Source organism: Bidens hawaiensis, unplaced genomic scaffold (genome assembly GCF_021521415.1).
Source record: "Bidens hawaiensis isolate Kalapana, Puna unplaced genomic scaffold, B.hawaiensis_p1.1 tig00021192_1, whole genome shotgun sequence".
NCBI classification, from domain to species: Eukaryota; Viridiplantae; Streptophyta; class Magnoliopsida; order Asterales; family Asteraceae; genus Bidens; species Bidens hawaiensis.
Genome location: NW_027493280.1, coordinates 47676 through 70945, shown reverse-complemented (window position 1 = coordinate 70945; position 23270 = coordinate 47676).

Below are 23270 nucleotides of genomic sequence, written 5' to 3'. Positions count from 1 at the left end.
TTTCATTTATGGTTTCATTGACTTGCTTATATTATTTTACCTTTTTTTTCAAATAAAAGGTATATGTTATTTCTTACTTTTTTTTAATGTTATTATAAAACCATTATTCTAGTGCTAACGACAATTATTTTGGAAAAACTAACTTATATATCATAACATTTTTTTTCCAATGAAGAACTGTTTAAGTTACTACATAAAATGCATTAAATTGGTTAAACAGGTCAATCCCGTGAACCAGTCGGTTGACCTAACCACAAACGGTTTAGCTAAACGGGTTCATAGGTTTGACTTTAAACTGACATGAACCCGTTAATATCAAGCGTAAACCCACGAATTTCATGTTAGGTTCCTGTCGTATTTTGGTATGGTTTCAGAAATTCATGTTAGGACTGTTTATTGAAGGATCGGAATGAGTACTCACTAGGCCCCTACCCTTATATCTAGAATTTATAATAATTTAGACGTCATTCCTTTCTTGAATTCGTATAGGGTGGAAACCAAATAATTTAATTTCTCCTATAAGACATTAATTATTCATCATAAATGTTTGAGAAATTTGTTAAGAAAAAAGTATAATAAAAATGAATAACAGGAAAAATAATTTTATTTATGAAATTTGGTGTTTTTATACTTTAAAAACAGTTTATATATCTATATAGTAAATTAACTTGTTTCTAAAAAACTAAGTTGAAATAGTCATTTTTAATATTGTTTGTGTTCCTGGCTTCAAAAGCATTGCATCAACCACATCATTTTGCGATTTTACTCGTTCTTGGATGGACTTTCTTGCACATATATAGCATGTTTGATCCTAACAGATGGATATATGTCGGACCCAACTTGACCCATTTGGATCGGATGTAACGAACCATATGGGTATGATAATTGAAAGATGGGAAACATGACACATTCCACTAGTATAAAACAAAACATGAATGAAAGGTGCCATAAAGAACTAAAGGGGCCTATTTTTATAAATTATTGAAATCTTTCCAGAATTTATATTAAATAAATAAAGTAAAATAAAATAAAAATAAAGAAGAATATCCATGGATTCGCTGTTTGCTTACTGGCTTCATATAATTCAGAAAACACTAGTTTTCTCGAAGCTTCTTGTTCATATCTCTCATCAAAAGGCGCTATTCGATAATGTCTGTCTAGCAAATCCCCCGCTAACCCGAGTGAAGATTCAAAAATTTGTCCTACATTCATTCGCGAAGGTACTCCTAATGGATTGAAGACCATATCAACAGGTCTTCCATCTTGCAAATAAGGCATATCTTGTCTAGGTAAAATTTTTGAAATGATACCCTTATTTCCATGTCTTCCAGCTACTTTATCGCCTACTTTTATTTCACGTTTCTGTAAAATATATACACGAATACTTTCTGTTTTCTCTGTCTCATCTGTCTTAGAGCTCTGGACCCATCTCACATCAATAACCCGACCCCTGCCGCCTATAGGTAGTTTTAGACAAGTTTCTTTTGAAGTATATACCCGCATGCCAAGTATGGTTCGTAACAATCTATCTTCCGGGGCATATGATGATTCTTTCACCATTTGGGGCGTTAATTTACCTACTAAAATATCACCTGTTTCGACCCAGATATGAGACAGCTATGCAGCCATGATACAAAATGTTTGAGAAATTTGTTAAGAAAAAAGTATAATAAAAATGAATAACAGGAAAAATAATTTTATTTATGAAATTTGGTGTTTTTATACTTTAAAAACAGTTTATATATCTATATAGTAAATTAACTTGTTTCTAAAAAACTAAGTTGAAATAGTCATTTTTAATATTGTTTGTGTTCCTGGCTTCAAAAGCATTGCATCAACCACATCATTTTGCGATTTTACTCGTTCTTGGATGGACTTTCTTGCACATATATAGCATGTTTGATCCTAACAGATGGATATATGTCGGACCCAACTTGACCCATTTGGATCGGATGTAACGAACCATATGGGTATGATAATTGAAAGATGGGAAACATGACACATTCCACTAGTATAAAACAAAACATGAATGAAAGGTGCCATAAAGAACTAAAGGGGCCTATTTTTATAAATTATTGAAATCTTTCCAGAATTTATATTAAATAAATAAAGTAAAATAAAATAAAAATAAAGAAGAATATCCATGGATTCGCTGTTTGCTTACTGGCTTCATATAATTCAGAAAACACTAGTTTTCTCGAAGCTTCTTGTTCATATCTCTCATCAAAAGGCGCTATTCGATAATGTCTGTCTAGCAAATCCCCCGCTAACCCGAGTGAAGATTCAAAAATTTGTCCTACATTCATTCGCGAAGGTACTCCTAATGGATTGAAGACCATATCAACAGGTCTTCCATCTTGCAAACTTCCATCTTGCAAATAAGGCATATCTTGTCTAGGTAAAATTTTTGAAATGATACCCTTATTTCCATGTCTTCCAGCTACTTTATCGCCTACTTTTATTTCACGTTTCTGTAAAATATATACACGAATACTTTCTGTTTTCTCTGTCTCATCTGTCTTAGAGCTCTGGACCCATCTCACATCAATAACCCGACCCCTGCCGCCTATAGGTAGTTTTAGACAAGTTTCTTTTGAAGTATATACCCGCATGCCAAGTATGGTTCGTAACAATCTATCTTCCGGGGCATATGATGATTCTTTCACCATTTGGGGCGTTAATTTACCTACTAAAATATCACCTGTTTCGACCCAGATATGAGACAGCTATGCAGCCATGATACAAGCCAAGATACAAACGCCCCTAAGTAGTTGATGTTGACGGCATCAACAGACTTGTGTTTGTTTTCTTTAACGGAGGTATCTGACTTTTAACGGACTAAATTTAATATTTTAATAAATCATCATTTGTTATTTTTAACTTAGGAAAAAGATGCATATATTCAATGATGAGGCGGTGAGGGGATGGCAGGTACCCTCATCTTTTTATTTTTCTTTAGCATTGCATAGTGATTAAAAAAACCTATAATATAAATTATAGAAACATATTTAAAAAAAAAAATTGGTCCCCGTCCCTCTTTATCATTATTTATACATATAGTTTACCTTACTTTCTAGACTTCTTAGTTCTTTTTGCCTCCTATACTACACACACTTTTAGGTTTGTAAAATAAAAAATATTGGTACCGTTATCATTTCGTGTAGGAGTATCAATCATGTCGGATTAACGGGTTTAAAATTGGTGAGTTGAATTGTTCAACATGGACACCACTCATATGTTTTTGTGTGTAAAAAACGTCAACCTAGCCTAAAATCATGTAACACGAACACGTTTAGCATGTTTATCAAAATGTGCCAAGCAAGGTTGACAGATAGTAATTAAATTGTAAATGTGCTAATCAGGTTGGTGAATTGTAAAAGGGGGTTAAATGGTGAAAATGTCCTTTTAGATATGACCCACTTAAATAATATGTTACTCCATACAATATCGTTTACTCGTTTATTAAACATTGTCGAGTCTAAAGTTTTTAAATGATCCGGTCGTTTCACACTTTTAAGTAACATTTCATGTGACACTTACGGGTTATTCAGCAAGAGGCGGCTTGGCTTGAAGAAAAGGTTCAGTAAACTATAAATAGGACTTTAGGGTTTCATTTGTATGGGGTTGGCCAATGTATGGGCCACCACCCCAAGGGAGTGATGGTCGGGTATTATGCTTATATATTAGTATGTTAATTTTACAGTTTTATTTAGTTTATTGTGTGAACTATGGTGCTTCAAGCGTGCTTTTATATTTTAGGTTATTGTTCGTTAAAGTTATCTAATTGGAGCATTTACGAGGATGAAATGCAAACTGACCAAAGTGATATCATCATCATCATTATTATTATTATTATCTCCACTCAAGTAAACTAATAAAATAATAATAAAAGAAATACTCACGTATAAGTAAAAGAAAAGAATGACAAATATGATGGTGGGTTATATTTATGTGGCATATAATTAATTGGGGCCCACGAGAGAAAGAGGAGGATTATTATGACAGATTCTACGAAAAAAGATAGGGACGAAAAGAGGCAGAGGCAGCAGAGGTTACAGAAAAGAGGAAAATCAAACCCTATCCATTGATCCTTTCATTCATGTTCATAACCTACCAAATAGGAAGTGAAGACAAAATCATCACCATGAGTGGCTAGTCTCCTTGAGTCATACCCGGGATGTAGAGTATTGTACTTGTTCAGTTTTTCTCATGTTTTAATAACTAAATATTTGTAATTATTAATTGTCGATCTATGAATATTGATGTTTGGTATTATTGTGCACTCAGTCGGTTTAGGTTTATCTCGATCAGAACGATTAGTTTGCCAGTTGCTGTGATACGTGTTCATAGGGTTATATTAATTAGTTTGAATGTGATAAAGCATACAATTGCCCTTGGTTGAGTCACACTGGCAGGGACCGTTTGATAACCAGTGCCGTGTGTTAGCCATTGTTGATGCCTAAGGTTTAACTATTTGATTAATTAGATTCGATTATTAATATTTAATCTGTTAAATGACATGAGATTGCTGTTTGTTACATGCTTGAACCCCGGGTGTGATTTGCTTTCGTTAATTGTTTGAACTTTAAAATAATTGCTTGTTTGACATTAAAACTAAATCATTGCTAGTGTGATCAACACTCTTAATAGTTACTTCATAATGTTAGGAATTAGTTTCACATTACACTGACCACATACTCCTGGTAGATACGATACCTGACTTACCCTAACTACGTAGGTTAATTAGGTTTTTGCATGACTCGAACGACGGTCATCAGGGAGCTCACCCGGGGTGAAAAGAAAGTTTTGTAATTTATGTTAGGGTTTTATAATGATAATCATAGCTTTCGATCTTTTATTGGCTATCTTATTATCGTTATCTGATTTTTACTTTGGCTCACAATTAACTACCTGTCTCTATCATCATTTATATAAAAAAAAAAACGAGCTTCAAATCAAGATCTAGTGGAATATCAAACATATTAGATATGACAACATAAACCTCTAATATTCGTCCCGTGTTCAAGCTGTACCAGAATTTCTTATCCCTGGTCCCATGATACGAGTTCTTTGGTAACATGTTTCAAGATAAGGGAAGATGATGTGAACATCATTAAATGATAGGTTGTACTTAGCCCATCAAACAACCGATCGATCCGGGGTTCATAGATTTTTCACGGTTTTATACTGGAATGGGTACGAATGAACGACTCAACACTTTCTTTAACTTTAACTGCAAATGATCGCTATACAACGGTTCCGGTTCATGCCATCTATCTTAGTCGATCTAGACCAAGATTTTCGTTTTTACCACAACCTTTTCTTAAATGTTTTTAATATATATATTAAATCGTAAGTTCAATTTTTTTTACAACTCCAAACCATCATCTACTCTAAAATGAATAAAATAAATTTAACACAGATCATATCTTAAATCTTTATAAACAAAATCTTTGTTCTTTTCCCTTTTTATCTTTTGTTCTTTTTCTTTTTGTTTTTCCACAAGACAATCACCATGTCCTTGAAAGATGCAAAAGTCTATGAACTATCATTACCTGTAACTTCATGTACATCATTTCTGTTTATAAACATCCCATGTGCAACTAACTACCCATTTCTCTTTTCATTAAATTTACCAACTCAAAACAACCTCAAATTTCCAAATTGCATATGTTTTCCCACTTTTTTGACGACAAAACACGTTACCAAACGTCTTCCACAACCACAAGGTATAAACTTTGGCTCGACTGACAAGCGAGCAGCCAAGCATCAACGTGCCCGGCTCTAGCCCACATTTATATGTGTTCACACATGACCATGTAGTTAAACACATCCATATGACATGCGTGGAAGACTTTAACATTCCTTCTAACTAGGGGTGTGAATTTATCATTTTACCATACGACATGCATCTAACATAGATTTCATGTCTCGGTTTAGCTAAAACATAGTTCGATCAGTTTCATGTTACATTCACATGCACATTTAGCTAAACAAGTTGGTCTTAGGTCAATCTCAAAGGGCTTTATGCGTTTGCTGGTTATTTTTACAGCCTTTTAGGGGTATTTATGCTAAGACTTAAAATACTGATATTTTATATAAAAAATTAAAAGAAAAGGAGACATTGATGTTATTGATGTTATTAATGTGAAAGAGACCAAACTTCATATATTTAACACGATATGTTGATATTAGTGTTTAAAATTATTTGGGTCCGAAAACGACCTGTTATTAGTTTAGTGGATCCTATCTTCTAAGTGTTAAATAAGTTTTTGTTGTTACGGTATGTTTTAGAATCTTGAGTTTCATAGACGTACAAATAGCCAAATAATGTAGTTGACGTTTCATAGGCCTACATGGGACAATTTTCTAAAAGAGAAATGGACCCAATGAAAAAGAAAGAACAATAAAGCAAAATGTTGAAAATTTTCTATTATCTTATCATAATTCGACCTCCCTTTCCAATTACTTATCCCCACCTTTGCTTCCTTTTTTGATACTCTAACCACAACAATTTCTTCACTAAATGATAAACAAAACTTTCAACTTTTGATTTCTTACTCCACAAACTTTACCCCACAAGGTTCCTTAATTAAACTACTCACACGTAGCCCCGTAGTATGACTGGTTTTCAGGCACATCTCTCGTGATTTTTTCTCTTTTATTCAGTATAATTTGGAGCATAAAGAAGGAACCTTAGAAAACCATAAAAGCTTTAAAATGAAAACAATTATAGATGGCCGTAGCCTTTACGCAAAATAGAAAACTGGCCAGCCTAAAAGGTTGGCCCAATCGTCAAACCCATTTTATTACTTGTGTATTCATAAATGACGTTATCCCGATCTCGAAATCTGCTACACGCATCCGGGAACGGTGAAGGTGGCCTAGAACCAAAGTCTCATGAGCCACCCATGATCATCAAGTTTGTATGTGATTGGTAAACATCTATACGTCATGTGTAAGGCTATTCATAGATAAAAATGAGTGTGAAAATGAGAGAGACGAATAGAGCGATTAGCTTGCTTTTTTTTATATTTTTAATGCATTGGTTAATTAACCCTCTCCATAACACTTGTTTTTTTAGGTTGGTTAGTTAATGTCTCTACACCTATGTGGCAGACGTGACGGTACTTTTTGTTAACCAACATCCATCCATAACACTTAGTCTTGGCGAATTAAAAATGATAACTGACTAACTATTTTCATATTTTGTGTAAAAGATAATAAAAAATTGACGCCCTATTACAATTTTAACATGGTTCATTGGTTCACGTTGGGCTATTAAACTCTGTGGGCCTAGCCGGCTAGCCCTCCTTCCTAGTGAATCCACAAGTGTTTGCTTGTTCATCCCATGAATATATTAAATGGTAATTTTTATACGGCTCTTTAAACTTGTAAAATAGGTAAAAGGTAATGTTACGTGAGTTTTGGAAGAATGTTGCATGAAAATACACGGCTATACATTTTCAAATCACGTGTTTATGTATTGAGAATCCGTGAAAAATTCAAAGCACACGGCTATAAGTTTCAAAACATCTAGGCGTGTGTAGTATAACTGGATGAATGTAAGAAAAATTTTTGATCAAATTCAACACAAAATTTTAGTACTGCCCAAACACTAAGAATCTGTTGTTGCACCGTTCTTGTAATGCTACACATACCGATGTAGCATATTCGGCACCGGCCCCAAGATTTGTTGATTTCGGTTTTTGGTGAAAATTGTATCGAGGCTAGTATCTTTTTGGTATTAGGCCAGTACCGAGTGGAATATGTAGTGTTTTCTTGTGTACTAGGTACCACTACCTGGTATTAGGCACATGCATTCGTACCAATCTTTCTTGTTTTTCTATAGAAATTTGTACATTTTTTTGGATATTTTGTGTATTTCGATTTTTGTAACATTCGTTACTTTTCAAACCCAAAAACCCGACCCGTTTCGAATTTTCGAATTTTTTTCAAGTATTTAAATAGACGTCTTTACGTTCATCAACGTTTGATGTTCAATGTTCGTTCAATGGTTAGTACTTTATTCGTTTACGAAAATCCCGAGTCTTGTCGTTAACCGAGCCTTACGAAATAAACACGTAAATACTCAAGTCTTAATTATAATTCATGAAAATATAAATATAACACATATTATGAAGTACAAGGACCAATATGTAAAATTAAAGTTTAAAACCAGTTTAAACAAGCATATGAATCTCCAAGGACTAAAGTGAAAATATTTAAAACAAATTCCTAGCCCCCCCCCCCTTTTCCCTCGTTTTCCCAGCAACCCTCCGGCCACCGGAATCCGGCGCCGGAGATCGCCATTTCACCACTAAAACGTGTTATGTAATTCAATTAAGTTAAACGAAAATCATTAACCACCGATATTATACTATAAATAACGAATTAATTTGATTATATTAGATGTTAACTGCCAATAAATTCCGTAATCATCGCCGGACTTTAAGTCGCGATCAAATCAAAAGAATTAACTCGTTTTGACCCAATTACACCTATAAATAGAGACCTCGTCCTCATTCCAACTCGCTCACAACACTCTTTCTCTCTTAATCACTCTCTTCTGGCCGTACTTTGAACTTAAAGTTCCGTATCCGGCGAGTGCTAGTTCTACGACGAAACACAACCATTCCAGGTATTTTTTTTATATGATTTTGAATCGTCATAGGCCGTAGAACAAAACCCCTAATGTAATTCTAACGAACATGGACTGGATTAACCAAATTGAACCCTAGGGCTTGGGTGGGAAAGATGAAGTTGAAAGTATTATATAAATATATATTTTTCCATCTTGTTAGCAAGTATTAAGGCTGGATCAACTGGTGGGTTAGTTTCGTTGTGATCATAAGGACCCGGGTCAGGCTATTCTTTTTGTTTAATTATTTTAATCCATTTTAATAATTATATTAATCAAATTAAATATTCATAAATCATTTTAAATTAAATAAATTATTCCTAATCACTTAAAAATCGATTATAAAAATTATAATTGTCATTTTGCTTAAAAATCAAACTTTCAAAACCCATCAAGTTCGGTTTTTAAACTCGTTTAACATTTATATATATTTATCGTTCGTTAAACTCTATAATCCGTTAACACCAAAATCCCGTAAACATTATAATGTTCAACCTTAGTATTAAACTTGTAATTAAAATAATATTAACCTAGTACCCGTTAAAATAAATTCGTTTGATAACTTTAATTCGTTAAACTTTATTTCTTTTGCTATAGTTTTAATTCGTTAAAACCGTTAAGTTAGTTTTATAATTCGTAAAACTTTAAATACGTGAGCGTTATAATTTGTTAGTCTTAATTTGTTAAACTTTAACCTGTTAGAATTATAACTAGTTAGTTTTAATTCGTTAGCTTAAATATTCTTCGAGAACATGATCATCATTCAAATCCGTACATTGTAAAAGCTATAATATTAAAATAATCCACGCCTTAAAATAATAAGCGCGTCATCTTTAACTAAATAATTAAACCATATAATCCTGTTAGTTAGTCTTTAAATTTTTGTATTTATTCTCATTTATAGTTCGAGAAGTTCAATTGTGTTGGATCCTTTAACGCATTTTTGATTGCTTCGGTTTTGTTATCATGCCTTCAGTTTATATTACAATAGTTATCTTCGAGTTCGAGGTGAGTTCCTCACAACCCCTTTTTAAACGTTTTCATATTTTGGGTTGCATATCCATTACAAATTCAAGTATTACGATTTCGATTACAAACTACAATTCACTAAATGGACTTATGTGTTACTTGGTTACTTACTCGAATTTACTTGCACGTGGTAGCCTCAATAAGTATGATCATACGCCCCCCTTTGCACTCAAGTCTATTTGTATCGAGTGGAAAAGGGCCTCATTATCTGAGTACGTTGGTTGTTACTGTCACACCCCGACCAAAGGCGACGGAACATGCCGATGTGTAACGATTGTCAATAAGCACATGACGCTAATTAAAGTGACAGTATTTAATAAACTCATTTCATTTCACAATATTGAAAATGTCACATAACAATTATCCATAAAATAACCATAAACAAGATATCACAAAATATGACAAATTTGATATTGTTCATTTTTACTAATATCCTAAGGTCTTTGATGTCGTTTTCTTCACAATCATAAATCAACCAAGATGCAAACCTGCAACATTTCATAAAATAAAGTTTGTTAACACAAAGGTTGGTGAGCAATTCATAAGTTTAATCATATTAGTATATAATAAAGATAGCCACAAAACTTGCATACGAAACGATAAATAAAAGTGGTAATTTGGATAAATAGATATCGCTAAACACATTAGCGACACCTAGCTATAAGGGGATGCCAAATAGTCTAGGATTTTATAGTTATCGTTAATTGCATTACGTTAACGACACCTTGCTATAAGGGGATGCCAAATAGTCTAGGATTTTATAGTTCCACCAACCAAAAGCGATAAACACATAGGCATACAAGCATAGAACACCAAATCGAGCAATTATTTAGGTAAAGTATACAACTACGTTTGTGGTTTAAGATTCAAATATAAAGCATTTTGTTGAATAAGTATGAAATGTCACCCCCAAAATAAAAGATGGAAAATGGGGTATGAAGTACTCACCTTCAAGTAGTAAACTTGGAAGATGATAATTTGGAGATTTGTCGGAACGACGAGTTTAACGCACAATGCCTAAAAAGAAAAGAAGTCTTGAATTTAGAAATGTTGTCTTGAAGGTCTTTAAACAAAATAAATGTTGAGAAATGTAAATAATTAAAGTTCAAGGTCTTAAAATGTAACTATTTAAGAATTTATAATAATAACCCTTTAAAAATGTAAGTTTGCTCGAAACCGGGTTAAAGTATCTAACCTTTTACTCAACCTATGTTAAGTAATAAGGTGGATAAAATGCAAGAATGCAAATCCCTTTGGAATAAAGATACTAAAACGGGTTTTTTTTATCGAGTGTTCGGGTTGTCGGTTCGGGTCTTGATAATTGGTCAAACCCAAAGTAAACTTTCCAAAATATTGAATGTTATGAGATAACTCAATAAAATTTAATAAGAGTTAACCAAGTATGTAGTTCCATTGTTTTAGAACTAACAACGCACGTTAAGAGAGTGTTCGGTTTTGTCGGTCCAAACTTTGTTATGAGATCAAGTTGGATCCAACATTTCCAAGTACTTAAGAAAATATTTAAAAATCAATTTGTAACTATTTTTAAAGAAATATACAAGTCTTGATGGCTAAAAAAACACATTTGTGTGTCTTAAGCAAGTAAGAATCGGTTTGGTTCGGTTTCCATCTCACAACAAGTTCATAGATGGTTTCCACATGTCCAAACACTAAAGAACTTGTATAATAATGTACAAATAAAAAATACCAAAAGTTAACAATAAAGTCTTTAAACAAAAGTTCGGTTTTCGGTTCTGATCGTGTTTCGGGTTAAGACCGAGGTAAGATTCTATAAATCCATAACCATAGAATTTGTAAAAATGATTTTAGAAACTTAGATCTAACAATAAGTATGTTTAAACAATTATTTAACAAAACTAGTAACAAAGTTCGGTTTACGGTTTAGAGCTATTTACGGTTAAACCGAAGCATAGACTCTTAAAAACCCATAACCATGGAACTTGTAAACATCACCAACAAACTAAAATAAGCAAGATTGATATGTATAAACAAGTTATATAGATGTATATATATCAAGGACACGAAGTCCTCCATGAAGCCTTGCCTTATGAGGTCCGAAACCTCACCGACCGGAATCGGAGAAGTAACTACCAAAGGTAAACAAGGGGTGTATATTATATATATGTTGCACAACCATAAACAAGTATTAATAAGGCTACATAAACTAATTAAGATGAAAGACTAAAACCTTCAAGAACACTTAAGAAGATAACCTTGAATCTTTGATGTTTGAGAGAGTTTTTTTGTTTTTTTGGAGTTGTAGCAAGGGAAAATGAAAAGGAAAGGTGGTGTATATATAGGGTAATGTTGGTGGTCAAATATGGGTGTGAGACACAAGAGTTTTCATGCAAAATGGATCAAGACAAAAACACAAAACAACAAAAATAAATAAATAAATAAATAAATAATAAAAATATGATGTTTTCAAGACCCAACAAGCGTGAAACAATATTGTAACATAAATCCATCATTTTGATTATAACATAAGCTTCGGTTTACAAATCGGGGCGGTTTACATAATAAACAAATACAAAAACGAATACAAACAAGACCCGAAATTGACGAATGTCACAGTTACCAACTGGAAAGGATCTTACTTGCACGATTACCCAAGTATGTTGGTTGATACCAACTGGAAAGGACTTTACTTGCTCGTTTATCACTTGTCCATGAATTGTATGATTTTTACGTATTATATCAAACTGAGGGAATCTCGCCAACTGTGTTCATAGCTAACTTTAGTTTATACATATGTTACAGATGCAAAGATATGAGGAACAAAGTTAGAAGACACATAGTGTAACACCCAACCCGGAACAGGCTGACGTGTCACTATTACAGATATCATAAACCAAACACAATCCATTTAAGAGGAATAAAAATAATCCAAGTGCAACCAACGAGTTAAAATCAAAACGAAAGAAATTCCTAAGTCCAATTTATTAAATGCGAAAATAAATAAAGTCTTTATTCTTAAGCTTCATTTCACTCTCATCACTGATTTCTCTGATTTCCCGGATTACCTGCCGACAAAATAAGACAAACACAAACAAGAAAACACGGCTGAGCCAAAAATTGCCCAGTAACGGATAGAACAATAGTACATGTGAAGACGAACTTACGAAAAGCAAAAGAAAATATAACTGACATTAAAACCATAACTAAGGCTAATTGAAAATAATACGGATACTGAAGGAAAACTGATGCAGATGCTAATACAGAACATAACCAAATTATTACAGAAACCGAATCAGATACTTAACCATAATCACAAACATATAAAGAAACAGATACAGAAACATATATCAAACTACACGACGACAATGGTATATTAACAAAAATAAGTCGTGTACATAGAAGCACCCAGAGCCAGAAACAGAGGGGTACATAGCTAGCTAGTCCATGCACCTATGAGATGGTACGTGTGACGTACACGCATTGTTCCATCCCCCAGAAGTCAGAAGTCAGAAATCAGAACAGAACTAGGATCGATCCATACGCCCCTAAGTGGCCCTAATACTCCACAAGTACTAGTTAGAGACGCCGTGAACTTTAATTACGCACTGTCACGACAAGTGTCATGTCGTTGACGCCCCAACGACAAGTCAGAAAGTGTTCGGGTAACAGAGTACTAAAGCTAAAAGCATATAATTACATATGTTTAAACGGGAACATGCCACAAAGAGTACAAAATATATGATCTATTGCATGCTACAAAAATATATTATATAAAATAACTAAACTCAAAATGTAACTGACGCATAACGAAAATCCGTACTACAACGTAACGGATAAGAGTCAATACTAAAAGTGAATGAAAACAGAGACCGTATTACGAAGTAACGGAATATAATTAATACTATGAGTGAAAGAAACCAGAAACCGTACCTTAATAGCCGATAAGCAAAAGAAATAATTATAAGTTGTCCTTAACTAGACACGAGAGCCTACAAATCCGACATGTTTCAATTTTAGACTTTCTAAGTAATTCATTATTATTAGTTGATTAATGGAGTTTCTGGCAATGTGAACTTTAGGACCTTCAATTACGTGTTTGATGTTTCACACACACTCGCGCGTGCGCGCTCTTAATGCACTTAATATATATATATATATATATATATATTAAGAACCACGTTTTACAACTTCTAAAAAAATGTGTCATTTATATAATCATTTTATTTTATGCAATACTCTTGATCATGGAACCACTTAATCTCATTTAACATACAAAATTCAAATAAACTCACATGTCTCATTTGACAAACAATAAACCAGATTATTGTATATCTGTATGCATGCACCTACTTATATTCTTTATTACTAGAGGGGAAAAATAAAAAGAACTTTTGTTTGCCCTCATCTCCAACAACCATAACAGAGTGCTTGAAAGCCATGAGTATAACGTAAATTAAGACGGTTTGAACAAAACTTATCTGCAAATTCTTACAACCAACAGTGTGTGTTAACCAAGAAACAAGGACTTAGCATCAAGGTGTTAATATAATTTAGTTGGGTCGTCATATTTTTATGTGTATATAAATGATTGGATCAAAAATTTCAATTGCCGGAAACGACTTAGTCTTCATCAAAGATAAAATAAGACTCTAAACTTAAATAGGCCAGATACACTCAGAAAAGGTTCTGAACGGTTACCTTGATAGCCGAACGGACGAATCAAAGACTACGGCGATGGCGTATGAGTGCGGCGGCGGCCGGTAGCGTCTGATTTGTGATGGCGGTTTGAGTCGAAAAATAGAAATCGGTCACAAACGAAGGCTGATGTTTTCTCTGCGGAGTGCAACGGAACCGAAGATGAATAGCGATTGATGAAGGCAGAATTGGTTGCAGTTTTTTTTTTTTTTTTTTTTTTTTTTGAGAGAGAGAAATATGAGGTTGAGAGAGTATAATTGGCCGAAAGGAAAACGCGTTTGACAAGAGTTTTATCCCGATAAATACGGTATTGCAGCTTAACGTAGATGCATTAAAAGGTGATGTAGTTCAAAATTTATATCTTGAATAATAGGATTAGGTTCCCTTCAAGGATTTGATTATTTATCTATTAGTTTAAATTATAAAGTGTTTTACCTATTGGAGTTTCCAACGAAATGTTAAAAATATCTTCAAATTCAAACTCTATTAATATGAAACCATTTAACTATTATAATTATTATCTGAAAATTCGGGTTATTATACATAGCATGCCTATAGGATATTCAAAGAACAACTTATCATTTGTTTATTTTTTGTTACAACTTGTATTATTTGATAAACTTGTGTTACATGAAGATTTAAATGAAATAACGTTATTATGGTCATCTAATAGTGTCACGTGTGTTTGAGCAATCTGTACGTCATACTCAAGCGTTTCCGCTTTATCCGGGGTGTTACAATTTTTGGAATTATGGTTTCTTGATTATGAAATCTGATACGATTTTTGGTTTCTTGATTACCCTTAGTTAGGTATAGATTTGTTACGATTAATGGAGATTAGGGGAAAGCCAAAGTGGTACCAAAGTGGGTACCGTATTGAAATACCAATACCAAACCACTACGTTTGGTACGGTATTTGGTACCTAGTTTTGTTAAAAGTCGGTATTGGTATTTCGATACCGGTACAAGTATGATATCGATCTCATCCTTGTTGATGGTTTTGTTGTATATGTCTTTAAGTTGGACTCAATAAATCAAGTTGGACGGTGAAGATTGAGTCTTCGATAAGGATTTTGACGTATGAATTGAATCATATCAAGCGAACGTGCCCACAAACAAAACTGAATTAATAATACGTGATGACACGCATGTAGCTACTCATGCATATCCACCACGGGGTTGAATCCTAGGTTTTGAGTTTCACCACATGGACCAAAACTGCAATTAAGTCTAAATTATTATACTATTTCATTAGAAAAAAATGATTATATGTCGCAATTTAAATTCCTTTCAGAATAAATTATTAAAGTGCTTAAAAAGAATTTAAAAGAAATAGGTTTAAGTCTAGGTGGGTTGGCTCACAAGTTGGGTTGGTTCGCAAGTTTAGGATGGTTCAAAAATCTTGATGGTTTATCAGATTTTAACCAAAAACACCATATCCTAACCGTGAACATGGAAACACCAAGCTTAACCAATAACACTAGATTTTAAACGAAACACTATATGTCTAAATGAAAAATATTGAATTCAGTTTCGAAGAAAAGACTCTGTATCGTTTTAAAAGAGTTCATAGTAATTCTGATTCAGTTTAAAAGAGTTCAGAGTGCTTCTAATTCAATTTAAAATAGCATCAGAACTAATTTAAAGTTTAAACACTTCATATCAATTTCAGAACACATTAGAACTATTCAAATCAGTTTCAGAACACATTAGAACTAGTTTAAACACTTTCGATCAGTTCAAGATAAAAGTTTCATATTAGCTTAAAACTAATTTCATAACTAACATAAGTCATTAGAATGTGTTTTAAGGTTATAAACAAAATTTTCCTCATTAAGACTTCAGTTTTCATAAATAAAAAGGTTTCTAATATTTTTATTTAGAAGACTAGTATTTAAAGTTTGAAAAACGAATTAGCCAAATACCATTTAATTTTGTATTCTTTTTGAAGTTTTATTTGCCCGGCATATAAGATATTTTAAGTATAAAATTTGAGGTCGCATTTTCTAAATAGAAGCTCCAATCATACCTTTTAGATTTATCAAATATTGATAAATAGGTTAAATAAATATATTTGGTTTCAAACCGATTAAATCAATGATTGAATTAATCTAAAATTGTTTAAAACTAAACCGAATTACATGTTCGGTTTTCAGTCCAGATTTAAATCAAAGCCAAATTAGATAAACATTTTTTTGGTTAAAACTAAGGAACCCGTTTTACACAAATTGACCTGTAAATTTTCCTACTATACAACCCATTAATTATTTATTCTATTACCCAAATTACATGTATTGGGCTATACACTTTTCCTACTTATACAAACCTATTAAGCATTAAGCCTACTACAAAAACCAAGATTAAACCAAACTTAGAAACCCGAAAGCACACGACCGTCTCTGAGAACCCTTTAACATTTTGGAGCCTGGGACGAGTAAAAAACGGGCCTTTAAAATCACGTTCTCAATTATGTAATAAATAAGTTGACAATATTTATAGTCTATAACACTTTTCATTAAACCAAAGAGTTATTTGGTAGACTTTTAGGTTAAAACAAAATTATATATAATATACTAGATTTTATCCCCGTATTACGGGGATTCGTTTTCAATATTTATATATGTATATTTAGATTTTAATTTTATTTATTGTAAGAAAGTTAATAATTAATATACTTGATGTTTGATAATGAAATGCCTTCACAAATAAATGATATGTTATAATCCGGTTAAAAAGCTATATGGGTTTGGTGATACCCATTACCCATTTATTTTCTTTATTATAAAATTGTTTCTTAATTATAAATAATATCTTTTCTATAATATATATAAACGAAAACCCTAAAATCCTACGTGTCGCGATGTGGTCGCTCCCCTTTTTTATGGAAGCCACCAGATTGTTTGATTTTTAAATGGAGGTCTCTCATTGATTTAACCCAAATTTATGGGTATGGGTCTTACAAAAACCAGATAGCTCTTAAACGGGTTATAACATCTCATTAAATTAAAAATTAATTTTACCAATTATTTGATGTGAAAATCCTATAAAATAGAGACATACTAAAATTTAATATCCAATTTAAAAAGAAAACGATATTATTTATAATTAATAAACAATTTTATAGTAAAAAAACATAAGCGGGTCATGGGTCCCCAAATCCAGATAGCTTTTAAACGGGTTATAACATATCATTTATTTATGAAACCCTTTCATCATCAAACCTTAAGTATATTATTAACTTTTTTACAATAAAGAAAATTAAAATCCAAAAAATAAATATTAAAAAACGAAAAATGTAAAATAACCATTCTCTCAAGCCCTCAGATTGTTTTATTTGTAAACTAGGTTAGGTACAATACACGGTCCGAAAAAGAAACCGACTTAACAAAAAGAAAATTATTAAAGTATTATATAAATAAGACAAATTTACATCTCTCGAGTTGTGATGGAGTTTTTATAAAAAAATTTGTAATTTTGTAGTAATGAATAGTGATCAAAAGTTAGTTACAAAATGCTTAATAATGTATTGATTAGTTTTCATATATATTTACCATTGTTGTTTAGTAATAAATATTTACTTTAGCTTTTGATTACTTGTGATTTGTTAAAAGTATCATTATGACAAGTGTAATATACTGTTCACTACCCGGAAAGAAAGCATTAACCAACTGCTAAACCAATCAAATATAATGGCTTCTGCAGCATACCACCACAATGCAGAATGAAGTACATGTAGCTACAACAATGATAATAACCATAGTTATGCTCCCACCATCAAATCATCCTTCTTTGATACCCATAAATAAATAGAAATTAGAAAAATGTTAGTTTTAGTAATTGTAAATGAAAATAGTTTTCTAAAACTTGATTTCTTGCATCAACGGACCCTTTAGCTTTCTGCAGTGAAACCCACAACCAACAATTGGCAACAATCATGTATTTGTTGAAAAGAAAATAATAATAATAATAATAATAATAATAATAATAACAACAACAACAACAATATAAAATGTGGTCATCAAAACCTTAATTGTTTCCACTCTTTTCACATAGAGCTCAGGATCACCAAGGATAATTATCATTCGGTTTGTAAATAATACATTTTTTTAGCATTAAGGCTCTGCATTCACCCTAGTTAAAAACCCAAGTTTTTTATAATATAGTAAATCTTACGTGAGCTTTTTAAACAGCACTTATGTGTGAAAAGTTAAATACGTTGTAAAGATAAAAACAACTTGCTTTCAGAGATCTACTAATCTTCAAACAAACTCCTAGGTATGAAGACACTTTGATTTCCTTGTTGATAATTTTTGTCAAAGATTGTCCACGCCATTATCGTCCTTTACACATTCTCCCTTGCATTGATGACATGTGAGTATAATATTTATCAATGAAGCAACTGACCCTTCTTCATTTCCACAAGCACCACCATCAGTTGATTCCATCAAACTGCATGTGTGAAACAAAAATATTTCCATTAGATAATGTTAATTAACTAAAGAGATCAATAATATTACTTTGTTATACCTAGAAGTTGACTCGTCTACTATTATGCCTCTTTGTCACCACCTCCAACATGTTAATTAACACAATTGCAACTTCATCCTTGTCATTGTTTCCGTTCTTTATCTGTACAAAACAAAAGGCATTAATTAGTTGAGAAGCTATAAAAGTGATTTGAAAATTGTTTGAAAGGAAGTGATATCTTTCTAAAACTTCAATAATTTGACAAAGAACACACAACACATTTCGATAGTGATAAGCACCTAAAGTATCAAACAAATAATGGCATCAAATAAACCATGGAATATAATAAAGTTTCAGGTTTTAATTGAAGAAATGGTAAGATAAAAAATTGAGCTAAACATTAAATTGCAGCCGCCTTCTTAATATTGTGAACATGTAATAAATCACAATAAAAATTAATCATATAAGTGAGTATGGTTTAAGCCCTAATACCATTCTTCTCAATTGATAACATAGTTATCTTAAAGTAATGTATATGTACAACATTATTATCTGTATGCCAAACCACAAATTCATCACATTTTGTTGCCATAAAGGGAATTAGAATTTTTTTCAATTTTTATAAAGATAATCAGACTATGAAAAAAACTAAACTTTTCTATCGAATAAATTGTGTACTTAATATTTCAACTGCTCTCCTATTCCCTGTAAATTCTGGATTGAAAATAATAATGTAGTATGATAGAAAACAATAATACAGCGGCTAACCAACCCTAGTCAAATTGAGACAAAGAATAAGCCTCTGGCACATAAGAAGACTAATTTATATCCACACAAAATCTATAGATGATTTGAGTATTTTAAAATCACACTACAAAAACATTCAAAACCTTTTTGATAATTTGTTCATATTCTTGATTACCACAAATTCGAAACCCAAAAACAGAAATTAGAAGAGCATGATTAGAATACAATATCTCTTTCTTGTTATGCTCATCGACAGCAAGTCGATTGTTTTAGATTCGAAACCCAAAAATTATAATCGACGGCAAGTTGTAATGTAATGGGAATGGAAAAGAGTTAAAAGAGATGAAAAATTGCAGATTATAACATACCGTCAGAGAATTAGGGTTCGTTCATCGATTGCAATTTTTTATCTAGAGAAGAAAAACCCGTATTAGGGTTCATTGATCAATTGCAATTTTGTGAATCCAGAGACCCGTAGCTGTAGAATAGGGGACTGTGATTGTGTATTTTTGTGATAAAACCTAAAATATTAGATGGGTGATTGGCAAGGAGTCTTATATTGGATTCCTTTATTAGCGACTTGGACGAAAGGCTTCTCACGCATTTGATCTGAATTTACGGGTAAATGTCTTATCAAACTCAGATAGCTTTTAAACGGGTTAAAACATCTCATTATATTAAAAAATAATCTCATCAAATATTTGATATGAAAATCCTATAAAATAGGAATATACTAAAAATTAATATCCTATTTTATTTTTAAAAAAATATTATTTATAATTAAAAAACAATTTTATAATAAAGAAAATAAACGGGTAATGGGTATCACCAAACCCATATAGCTTTTAAACCGGATTATAAAATATCATTTATTTGTGAAACCATTTCATTATCAAACCTCAAGTATATTAATTATTAACTTCCTTACAATAAATAAAATTAAAAACCAAATATACATATATAAATATTAAAAACGAATAATGTAAAACAACCCCCCCGTAATACGGGGGATAAAATCTAGTTTTAAATAAAATAGGATATTAATTTTTAGTATATCCCTATTTTATAGGATTTTCATATCAAATATTTGATGAGATTAATTTTTAATATATCAAGATGTTATAACTCGTTTAAGAGCTATATGGGTTTGGTGAGACCTTTACCCGTGAATTCTAGTCAAATGCGTGAAAAACCTTCATTTACAGATAAAACAATCTGATGGTTTGAGAGAATGGTTGTTTTACATTTTTCGTTTTTTAATATTTACTTTTTGGATTTTAATTTTCTTTATTATAAGAAAGTTAATAATATACTTAGGCTTGATGATGAAAGAGTTTCAGAAAAAAATTATATGTTTTAACCCATTTAAAAGCTATCTGGATTTGGTGAACCATGACCCGCTTATGTTTTTTACTATAAAATTGTTTAATAATTTTAAATAATATCTTTTGTATTTTTAAATTGGATATTAAATTTTAGTATATCCATATTTTATAGGATTTTCCTATCAAATAATTGGTAAGATTAATTTTTAATTTAATGAGATGTTATAACTAGGGATAGCAATGGGTCGGGTTTAGGTATTCCCAAACCCATACCCGGTTATAAAAGTCTATCCCAAACCCGTCCCAAACCCGTCGGGTTTTAATCAGGTAATTATCGGTCGGGTTTCGGGTTTCCTATCGGGTATACCTGGCTCAAAACCTGTCGGGTTTCTTCCATGGTTTTGACAAAATATAACTAATTGATTACAAAGATGGTTATCAAAAAGGTAAAATATCTCAAAAAATTAACATAAACAAGTTTCGACAAATAATATATTTGGAATATAGTAAATATATAATATAATAAGTTATATCGGGTACATTGGGTATATAATCGGGTAAATGGGTCTATGTTATCGGGTATTCGGGTTGGGTAATCGGGTATATTAGAAATCCGAAAACCGTCCCAAACCAGCGAAAAATTTCAAAACTAATCCCAAACTCATCCCAAACGCTAACGGGTCGGGTATTACCCGCCCCATTTATGTCGGGTTTCGGGTTTTCCCATCAGGTTCGGGTTTCATTGTTATCCCTAGTTATAACCCGTTTAAGAGCTATCTGGTTTTTGTAAGACCCATACCCATGAATTTGAGTTAAATCAATGAGTGGCCTCCATTTAAAAATCAAACAATCTGGTGGCTTCCATAAAAGGGGAGAGTGACTACATCGCGACACATAGGATTTTAGGGGTTTCAATTATATATATTATACTAGATTTTATCCCCTGTATTACGGGGGGTTGTTTTACATTATTCGTTTTTAATATTTATATATGTATATTTGGATTTTAATTTTATTTATTGTAAGGAAGTTAATAATTAATATACTTGAGGTTTGATAATGAAATGGTTTCACAAATAAATGATATTTTATAATCCGGTTTAAAAGTTATATGGGTTTGGTGATACCCATTACCCGTTTATTTTCTTTATTATAAAATTGTTTATTAATTATAAATAATATTTAAAAAATAAAAATAAATAGGATTTTAATTTTTAGTATATTCCTATTATATAGGATTTTCATATCAAATATTTGATGAGATTATTTTTTAATATAATGATATGTTTTAACCCGTTTAATAGCTATCTGGGTTTGATGAGACATTTACCCGTGAATTCGGGTCAAATGCGTGAGAAGCCTTCATTTACAAATAAAATAATCTGATAGATTGAGAGAATGGCTGTTTTACATTTTTTGCTTTTTAATATTTATTTTTTGGATTTTAATTTTTTTTATTGTGAAAAAGTTAATAATATATTTAAGGTTTGATGATGAAAGGGTTTCATAAATAAACGATATGTTATAACCCGTTTAAAAGCTGTCTGGATTTGGGAACCCATTACCCGCTTATGTTTTTTTACTATAAAATTGTTTATTAATTATAAATAATATCGTTTTCTTTTTAAATTGGATATTAAATTTTAGTATATCTCTATTTTATAGGATTTTCACATCAAATAATTGGTAAGATTAATTTTTAATTTAATGAGATGTTATAACCCGTTTAAGAGCTATCTGGTTTTGGTAAAACCCATACCCATAAATTCGGGTTAAATCAATGAGAGGCCTCCATTTAAAAATCAAGAAATCTGGTGGCTTCCATAAACAAGGGGAGCGACCACATCGCGACACGTAGGATTTTAGGGTTTTCGTTTATATATATTATAGATAAATAAATTATATTTTTTTAACAATTATGGGCATATTGAAAGAGTGGGCATGGGTCCGTCGCCCTCCTCTTGGACTGGGCTTGTGAAAGCAGAACCATCGATGAACACCCGCCTTATTAAATTTTAAAGTTTTTAGTTATTAAAAATTCAGTTATGTTAAAAACCGAGGAACCAAAATTACGTAATTTGTCACACCCCGACCAATGAAGGCGGAAACGTCGAGGCGCGACATAATTACTCATTGCACAATGACACTATAAAGTTACAATATTTAAACAATTCATTTAAATCCATATCATCATAAATAACACAACAATTGTTCATACAAAATGCCAAATAGATAGATAGACAAATAACTTGTTCTTTTATTTTCTAATATCCTAACGCCAAGATAATAAGTTTCTTCAAGTAATCCAATCAAGCTAACATCAAACCTGTAACATTGCATAAAATAGAGTTTGTCAACACGAAGGTTGGTGAGCAATTTTCATAGTT